The sequence below is a fragment of the Sturnira hondurensis genome, unplaced genomic scaffold (genome assembly GCF_014824575.4).
Source record: "Sturnira hondurensis isolate 20B ecotype Veracruz unplaced genomic scaffold, ASM1482457v3 Scaffold0019144, whole genome shotgun sequence".
NCBI classification, from domain to species: Eukaryota; Metazoa; Chordata; class Mammalia; order Chiroptera; family Phyllostomidae; genus Sturnira; species Sturnira hondurensis.
Genome location: NW_028091775.1, coordinates 1,106,131 through 1,115,973, shown reverse-complemented (window position 1 = coordinate 1,115,973; position 9,843 = coordinate 1,106,131). Strand labels below are relative to the sequence as shown.

Sequence of the window (9,843 nt, the reverse complement as noted above, 5' to 3'; positions counted from 1 at the left end):
TTGGGTTGTGTCCTCATTTTCCCTTTTTTTCAGGTTATCTTTTAATTTCGTCCTTGATCTCCTGGTTGTCTCCTTGTTTAATGACACCTCATTTAGCTTCCATCTCTCTGCGTATTTTTCAGTTTTGTTCTTGTGACTGATTTCTAGTTTAATAGCATTACGGTTAGAGAATATGCTTTATATGATTCTTATCTTCTTAAATTTATTGAAATCCATTTTGTGCCCTAACATGTGGTCTGTCTTAGAAAACGTTCCGTGGGTACTTGAAAGGAATGTATATTACTCTGCTTTGGGGTCAAATGCTCTGTACATGTCAATTATATCCATTTTATCTGGTGTGTCATTTAAGGCCACTTATTGTTTCCTAGTTGATTTTCTTTCTCAAAGAGCTACCCAATAAAGTCAATAGGGTATGAAAATCCCCTTCTATGACTATATTTCTGTGCATCTTTTCCTTTATTGTTTTAAGAGATTAACTTTTTAAAATTTAATTATTGTTCAAGTACAGTTTTTCTGTCTTTTACGCCCATAAAAATATGGAACACTTCACAAATTTGCATGTCATCCTTGCTCAAGGGCCATGCTAATCTTCTCTGTACCGTTCCAGTTTTAGTATATGTGCTGCCGAAGCAAGCACTCCCTTTATTTTCATCAAGATTTGCTTTACATATTTAGATGTTCTCATGTTGGATGAATAAATGTTTACTAGGGTTATGCCCTGTTTTTGGAATGTTCCCTTCATCATTATGCAGTTCCTTCTTTGTTTCTTACTATAGCCTTGGTGTTAAAATCTATTCTGTTGGATATAAGTATTGCTACCTCAGTTTCTTTTTCCTTCCCTTTTGCATGAAATATTTTTTCCATCTCTTTGCTTTTATCATGATTATGTTTCATTCTAAGGTGGGTTTCTTGGGAACAGCATATATACAGATCTTGTTTTCCTATCCAATCAGCTACCTATGTCTTTTTGTTGGAGCATTTAAACCATTTATTTATTTGATGTGATTATTGATAGATGCATATTTATTACCACTTGATTTTTAATTATTTTCCTGGTATTTTTTGTTTTCTTTTTCTTCTCTATCTTAATGCAAGCCCTTTAACATTTGTTGCAACACTAGTTTGCTGTTCACAAACTCCTTTAGCTTTTTTTTATCTGGGAAGCCCTTTATTTCTCCCTCAATTTTAAATGAGAACCTTAGTGGGTAAAGTAACCTTGGTTGTAGGTCCTTGCTTTTCATCACCTTGAATATTTCATGCCAATCCCTTCTGGCCTTAAGTGTTTCTGATGTGAAATCAGATGACAGTTAAACAGGAGCTTTCTTGTAGGTAATCAACTGCTTTTCTCTTGCAGATTTTAAGATTCTCTTTCTCTTTAAGATTTGCCATTTTAATTATAATTTGTCTTGATATGGGCCTCTTTGGTTCCATCGTGCTTGGGACTCTCTGCACTTTTTAGACTTCTGTGTATTTCTTCTTCACCAGGTTAGCAAAGTTTTCAGTCATTATTTCTTTAAATAGGTTCTTGATCCCCTGCTTATTCTCTTCCCTTTTTCATAGTCGTGTGATATGGATGTTGTTAGGCTCGAGGTTGTCTGAAAGGTTTTTGAAATTCTCATTTTATTTTCTGCTCTACTTGGGCTTTTTTTCTATCTCATGTACCAAATCTCTGACTCTATCCTCTGCTTTAACTAATTTATGGATTATTAATTACAATGTATTATTTATTTTAGATACTGGTTTTTATTTCTGACTGGTCCTTTTTAATAGTATCTATATCTTTTTTCATGTTGTTGAGTATCCTTATAATCATTACTCTAAACTCTGTATTTAATAAATTGCTTGCCTCCATTTCATTTAGCTCTTTTTCTGGAAAATTAGCTTGTTATTTCATTCAGGATCTGTTTCTTTCTCTTCCTATTTTGGCTGTCTCTTTGTGTTTGTTTCTAAGTACCTGGTATATCCGCCTAGATTCTGGTGCAGTTCCATGTCAGACGCTGCCTATGCCTGCTTCTGGGCAACCTGTTTGTAGCTATCAATGATCCAAGGTTTGTGGCTCCCCCTGCTGAGCCTGGGTGTGTGCAAAATGAACTAAGCTGTGCACCAAGGCCCATATTTTTCCAGCACCAGGTCCTGAGAAGTGTCAGCTACAATATCAGAGACTCCAGAGGCCCACCTTTGGCTGCAGGTTTTCTCTTGGGATTGAACTCTTACATATCCTCCAGCTGTCCTCCTCAACAGACAGGTATAAAGATGATGATTTGAGTTTTAACTGCACAAGTCAAATTATATGTGTACTATCTAGAGGTAGTTTGATGTATTTAGGTCTTGATCACAAAAGACAGTTCTAGTTGGATATATACACTTAGAAGTCATTAGTTAATATATAGATTTAGAACAAACAACTGAAAATAGAAAAAAAATAGGTGAAAGAATGTAAAAGACCTGCACTTGGAAAATTATAAAACAATGAAAAAAATTAAAGAAGATACAAATAAATGGAAACACATACCATGATCTTTGATAGAAAGAACTGACATCTTTAAAATATCTATACTACCAAAAGTAATCTACATATTCAAAGCAACTCCCATCAGGATATCAATGATGCATTTCAAAGAATTAGAACAATATTTCAAAAAATAACATGGAACCAAAAAGGCCCCAAATAGCAACAGCAGTTGTGAAAAAGAATAGCAAAGTGGGAGGGTTCATGCTACTCAATATTAAACTATAATATAAGGCCATAGTAATCAAAACAGCATGGTGCTGTCATAAAACACACATAGATCAATGGAAAGAACAGAGGGCTTAGAAATAAACCCACAACTTTATAGTCAATTAATATTTGATGAGAAAGCAAGCACATACAATGGGCTACAGATAGTTAATTCAATAGATGGTGTTGGGAAAATTGGACAGATACATTCAGATAAATGAAACTAGACCACCTTCTTTTGTCAACATGAGAATGAATTCAAAATGGATTAAAAACTTTGATGTTAGACCTGAAGTCTTAAAAATCCTAGAAGAAAACATAGGCAGTGAAATCCCAGGCATTGCTCATAGCAATATTTTATTGGATATATCTACTCAGGCAATGGAAAACTAACAAATGGGACCACATCAAATTAAGAAGTTTTGCACAGTAAAGGAAACCATGAACAAAATAAATAAAGAACTCACAAAATGGGAGAACATACTTGTGGATACATCTGATAAGGAATTAATATCCAAAATGTATAACAAACTTATAAAACTCAATACCAGAGAAAAACAAACAACAAGGAATCCAATTAAAACCTGGGCAAGTGACCTGAATAGACACTTCTCAAAAAAAGACATACAGATGGCCAATAGACATAGGAAAAGTAGCTGAACATTATGAATCATAAGAGAAATGCAAATAAAAACCACACTGAGATACCATATCACACCTGTCAGAATGCTTATCATCAATAAATCAACAAACAAGTACTGCTGAGGTTGTGGAGAAAGGGGAACCCTCCTGCACTATTGGTGGGAATGCAGACTGGTGCGGCCACTGTGGAAAGCAGTATGGAGATACTTCAAAAAATTACAAATGGAACTGCCTTATGACCCACAGATCCCACTCCTGGGAATAGATCTGAAGAGGCCTGGAACACTTATTTAAAAGAACATAAGCATCCTATGTTCACTGAAGCATTATTTACACTCACCAAGATCTGGAGTCAGCCCAAGTGTCCATCAGTAGATGAACAGATAAAACAACTATGGGATATTCATGCACTGGAACACTACTCGGCCATAAAAAAAAGAGAGAAAATTCTACCCTTTGCAATAGCACTGATGGACCAGGAGAACATTACACTAAGTGAAATAATCCAGTTGAAGAAAGAAAATATACAATTTCACTGATATGTGGAATCTAATGGACAAAATGAACCAACAAGCAAAACTGAGAAAGTCTCATAGATAGAGAGGTGGCTGACAACTCTGGGCAGTGGTTAGTGGGTTGAAGAATGGAGCAAAAAGGAAAAAGAACTCATGTACATAGACAACAATGTGGTAATTGCAAGGCGGGGAGAGGGCATGAGGTGGAAAATGGTAATGGAAAAATACAATTAAAATGATGCTAAAAAAGTAATGTGGCCCTGGCTGGTGTAGCTCAGTGGATTGAGCGCGGGTCTGCGAACTAGACGACTGCGGTTCAATTTCCAGTCAGGGCACATGCCTGGGTTGCAGGAGCCAGTTCCCAACAGGGGATGCATGAGAAAGCAACCATACATTGATGTTTCTCTTCCTCTCTCCTTCCCTTCCCCTCTAAAAAGATAAATAAATAAATAATTTATTTAAAAAGTAATGTGGTAAAATGTGGGTACATCTAGGTGTACATTGTATAAAACAATACTAAAATGTTTTATGGGTCAAGAAAACTAAAGTTAAATTATTTGTCAACAATAATGTGTAAGTTAGGTAGAATAATATATTCTAATATATTGTAATGTGTTTGTGTGTTTTCTTTGAATGCAAAAAGATGAAATATAAAGGATGCACTTCAGGCAGGAAAGAAAACAAAATAGGCAAATTCATTTGTAGGCAAGATAGGTTTTTTTCCTTGAGTTCAGATTTAATAAGCATATATATGTGTGTGTGTGTGCGTGCGCTTGTATATGTTTATGCTTATAAGCATATATGTATATAGAGAATTATGTATAATATATTATACATTATATATAGAAATATATAGTTCTTAATGATTCTGGAATTTCTATTACTAGAGACACACTGGTTTATGTTCATAATTCAAAAGGCAATCATTTTTAAAATAGAAATGGTTCTAGGAAAGATGGATAAAAGGAAGGATTAGACAAATGCACAAGAAATTGTTGATGATTTATCTTATTAATTTTCTTTTGAAGATGAAAGACCAGGACATTTGTTAGCACACAGAGATGATATAGTAAAATCACTTAATAATTAACCAAACCAAGAAAATAGCTTTCCTACTCGAAATTTTATCTCAACCCATACTTTTTCAAACTGTATCTCAAATTTATAGGTCTCTCAAGACAAAAGTCATTGTCTTATACCACATTGTAACCTACCACCAAGAACACAATAGAAAGTGGAACCTCAGCAGATACTGGCTGCTAATGTCAATGTCTTGTCAGATACAAATTCCCATGAACTTTGAGAGAAGAAAAGCATGACTTCTTTATGCCCTATGTCTGTTGAAAATGGTAAATATTAACTTTACTAGGTATCTAGTTATAAAGCTTCTATGGCCTACAAAAAGAACTATGTACTACTGGGTATTTGATTACCATAAAAATAATGTATTTGGTGATACTGACTATTGCTAATGGGAAAAAGTACAACGTAGGTGCTATGGCCTAATAAAAAATGTTTCAAAAATCAATTTATGGCCCTAGCTGGTGTAGCTCAGTGGATTGAGTGCGGGCCTGCGAACCACACAATCACGGTTCGATTCCCAGTCAGGGTACATGCCTGGGTTGCAGGCCAGTTCCCGGCAGGGAACTCATGAGAGGCAACCATACATTGATATTTCTCTCCTTCTCTCCTTCCTTTCATCTCTAAAGATAAACAAATAAAATTTAAAAAAATCAATTTATGCCTTAAGCATGATTTATATAAGGCAAATTTTCTTTTCTTTCAATCATTTTTATTCTAATTTTCAAATCAATAACTTAGAACAAAATATTTTACACAATGTAATTGTCAAGACTCAATTAATATTCTGTCAAATATATGCAAATATATCAACATCTCTGTTGATAGTTATATCTATACATTCATATAATGCCTCTTGTTTATGTACAATAGTATTATAGTTGCATGTGAGGGGCAGTGTAGAAGCAGCACAGAGGTGAATATCTTCGTTATCTGAATTGTAAATGTTAACACCAGGAATCCCTTCCCTCCTGAATGCATTTCTTCATTTCTACATGCTTATGCTCTGGGTTTTAAATATGTGTATATATCACCCCTAAACACATATTTATCATGCATAAACACACACACACACATATATATATATATATATATATATATATATATATATATATGNCAAATCAATAACTTAGAACAAAATATTTTACACAATGTAATTGTCAAGACTCAATTAATATTCTGTCAAATATATGCAAATATATCAACATCTATGTTGATAGTTATATCTATACATTCATATAATGCCTCTTGTTTATGTACAATAGTATTATAGTTGTATGTGAGGGGCAGTGTAGAAGAAGCACAGAGGTGAATATCTTTGTTATCTAAATTGTAAATGTTAACACCAGGAATTCCTTCCCTCCTGAATGCATTTCTTCATTTCTACATGCTTATGCTCTGGGTTTTAAATGTGTGTATATATCACCCCTAAACACATATTTATCATGCATAAACACACACACACACACACACACACATATATATATATATATGAAAATAGTTTTACCCTTCTATATCCTGAATAAAGATAAACTTGTTCTAAGGCACAGAATTTTTAAAAAGAGCTTATAATTTGAGCTCTCTGTTGATAAAACACACAAATATACAGGCTGGGCTAAAGTACTTGTACAGTTGGCCATATGGGAAATAATACAACAATTAATAAATAATAATATAAGAATAAACTATGTGTTTTGCATACTCACAACTGTAAATTTACTTTGGCCTCACCCTGTATATTCCATAATCACTTAGTGAGGAGGTGATAAAAATTTTAGAAAGGTGATTGAACTCAGTAATCTGAAACTAAAATCCATTGTTCTATTCTAGTAAACAGAACATTACAGGACTGTGTGTGTCTGAAAAATAATTCACATTAGTATAGATAGTGAGAAAATTACAAGGCAAAAATTGCATAATTGAAAAAATACATTCAATGTCTTTCAATTCCCTACCAGATACACAAATCACAAATAATGTTTTACTAGGAAAGCTGAGGAGCCTGACACATGTTCTTCCACATCCCACCTGCAAAGATTGTTGAATTACTTATCGTATCTATTAATCAGGTACAAGTAGAAACTAGTAAAGCATCATACATAATAATGATAATTACATTAAAATTTTGAGTATGAGATAAAGATTTTTTCATTTCCTCAAGTTAGAATAAGAAATTAGAAGGGAATTGTGTGCGGCCTGGTCAAGGTTATAATTTAAGTTTAGATCATTCACAATGTTTGGCTATTTTCAGAGTGGGCACTGTATTGATAATTTAAGATTAGAAAACAGGCTGACAGCTGTCAAGGAAGAGGAGGTAGGATGCTGGGTGAGAAGGGTGAAGGAATTAAGTAAAGAGAAAAGAAAAAGAAAAAAAGAATGACTTATGAACACAGACAACAGTATGGTGATTGCCAGGAAGAAGGGAACTAGAGGGAGGAAGATAAAGGCGGGGGGGACACACGTGATGATGGAAGGAGACTTGACTTGGGGTAGTAAACACGCAATACAATATATAGATGGCGTACTATAGAATTGTATACCTGAAACCTATATAAATTTATTAACCAATGTTACCCCAATATATTAAATAAAACATAAAATAAAAAGGTATTTTATAATACTTAAAATAAATCATTTGCATTCCTATAAGTTAGTCAGTGGGACAAGAAGAGCTCTTGCTAGTTATCCTTTTCTGGGTAGATTTGTCATTAATGGACAGAGGAAATAATGAACTTTTATTTCCTATTTTCAGATAACTCTTAACTCTTGCCTTCAGCTTTCTTTTATCTTTTAATTATACCAATCCCCACACCACTGCTTATGTTCATGGTCATGTGTATAAGTTCTTTGGCTACTCCATTTCCTATACTGTACTTTACATCCACATGGCTATTTTGTAATTACCTATTTGTACTTCCTTATCTCCTCACCTCTGCACTCAGTCCCCGATATCCTCCTGCCATCTGGCAACCATCAAAACACTCTCCACATCCATGATTTTCTCTGTTCATCTTGTTTCCTTAGTTTCTTTTTTAGATTCAAATATTGATAGGTATGTAATTTTTGCCATTTTATTGTTCATAGTTTTGGTTTTCTCCCTTTTCTTAAATAAGTCCCTTTAAAACTTCATATAATAATGGTTTGGTGATGATGAAGTCCTTTAGTTTTTTCTTGTCTGGGAAGCTTTATAGCTGCCCTTTGTTTCTAAATGACAGCTTTGCTGGGTATAGCAATCCTGGCTATAGGTTCCTGCTTTTCTTGATTTTGAATATTTTTTTGGCAGTCTCTCCTAGCCTGCAGTTTCTTTTGAGAAATCAGCTAACAGTCTTAAGGGGCTTCCCACAAAGGTAAATAACAGCTTTTGTCTTGCTGCTTTTAAGATGTTCTCTTTATATTTAACTTTTGGTATTTTAATTATGATGTGTCTTGGAGTGGGCCTCTTTGTATCCATCTTGTGGATACAAGTGAGTGGGCCTCCCAGTGAGGCCCAGTGAGTGGGCCTCCCAAATCACTGATTTGATTCTCAGGTTTATTCACTCTACTGTTGTTTTCTTATAAATTGGTCAGAAACAAGAGGAGGGTATATTCAGTCCACATGAAAGGCATACCTTGAGTACCTAACTTGGGTGATAGGGGAGGCTATGCTACTGGGCCCTACAGGACACCTACCACAATAGGCCATGCTACCATGACAGGGAGTATAGCAACTCTATCTTACACTTAGAAACAAACACAGGGAGGCTGCCAAAATGAAGAGACAAAAAAACATGACCTAAATGAAAGAACAGATCAAAACTCTAAACAACTAAAAACAACTAAACAAAATAGAGATAGACAATCTATCAGATGCAGAGTTCAAAACACTGGTTACAAGGTTGGTCAAGGAACTTAGTGAGGACCTCAATATCATAAAAAAGATCCAGTCAGAAATGAAGGATACACTAACTGAAATAAAGAACCTTCCAGCTTTCTGATGCTACAAGTGCAACAATATATCCACACTGCCCAGCAAGAAACTTGAAAGGAATTTTATATGGTGAAATCAGTTAGAGAACTCATGAGGACAAACTGGCAAAGCAAAAATATCCTCTAGCAGCTTTGCCAGTATACAACAAATCTAGGTCACTCCATTCAGCAGGAAAACTTATTAGAACTCCTCTCTTATTTCTTCCAGAAGAAAAGCAACCCTACAAAATTGAATGACCTGTGATTTCTCTTTTAAGGGAGGTAGCATGCTCTGGACATTCCAGTAATATGTTCACTATTACTAAGATACATAAATATGACCACTCAAAATGTATTACAAAATAACATAATAAAATAAAACCAAGAGTTTCAAGCATCTAGAACTTAACTAATACATACCAAACAAAATGCTTAGTAAAACTGTAAAAAGGCTATAAATAAAGCCAGTTCCATTGTAAACAGTCTCTTGGAATTTAGTGGAATGTGTCTTAGCAAATATTGTTTCTTTGGTTCATTAATATACTATATGTACTGATACAAAAGGGGTGTGTGTGTGTGTGTGTGTGCGTGCATATTAGGTGTCAAGGAATTGTACAGTCAGTACATGACTTCAATTACAGACCTGTTCATCTTGACTGACTACAAAACCACCTCTTCTTTTTCTTTTTCATGAGCTGTGAACATAAGAGGAACAGTGCCATTTTGGAACTCAAACAATAAGGGGTCGTTGAAACAATTATCCTTTGCAAACCATTGTCAGGGCCAATGTCTGAAAATCTTTGGCAGTAAAATTTAGGACTGTAACTACAGAGACAGGCCTTGGCTGTGTGATTTTGGACATTCACAAGCATCCTCCTCAGTTGAGCTTAGATATGCTAATTCAAAACTTACACAAAGCTTATAAGAGGGCCTTTTACATTA

General features: G+C 34.6%; 1 non-coding gene across 1 annotated transcript; it reads right to left on the bottom strand.

The window, feature by feature from the left end:
• Positions 1 to 530: 530 nt before the first annotated feature.
• On the bottom strand, positions 531 to 637 carry LOC119004188 (U6 spliceosomal RNA). Its single transcript, XR_005070145.1, has one exon. It is a non-coding gene; the product is annotated as a U6 spliceosomal RNA (small nuclear RNA).
• Between the last annotated feature and the right edge of the window lie 9,206 nt (positions 638 to 9,843).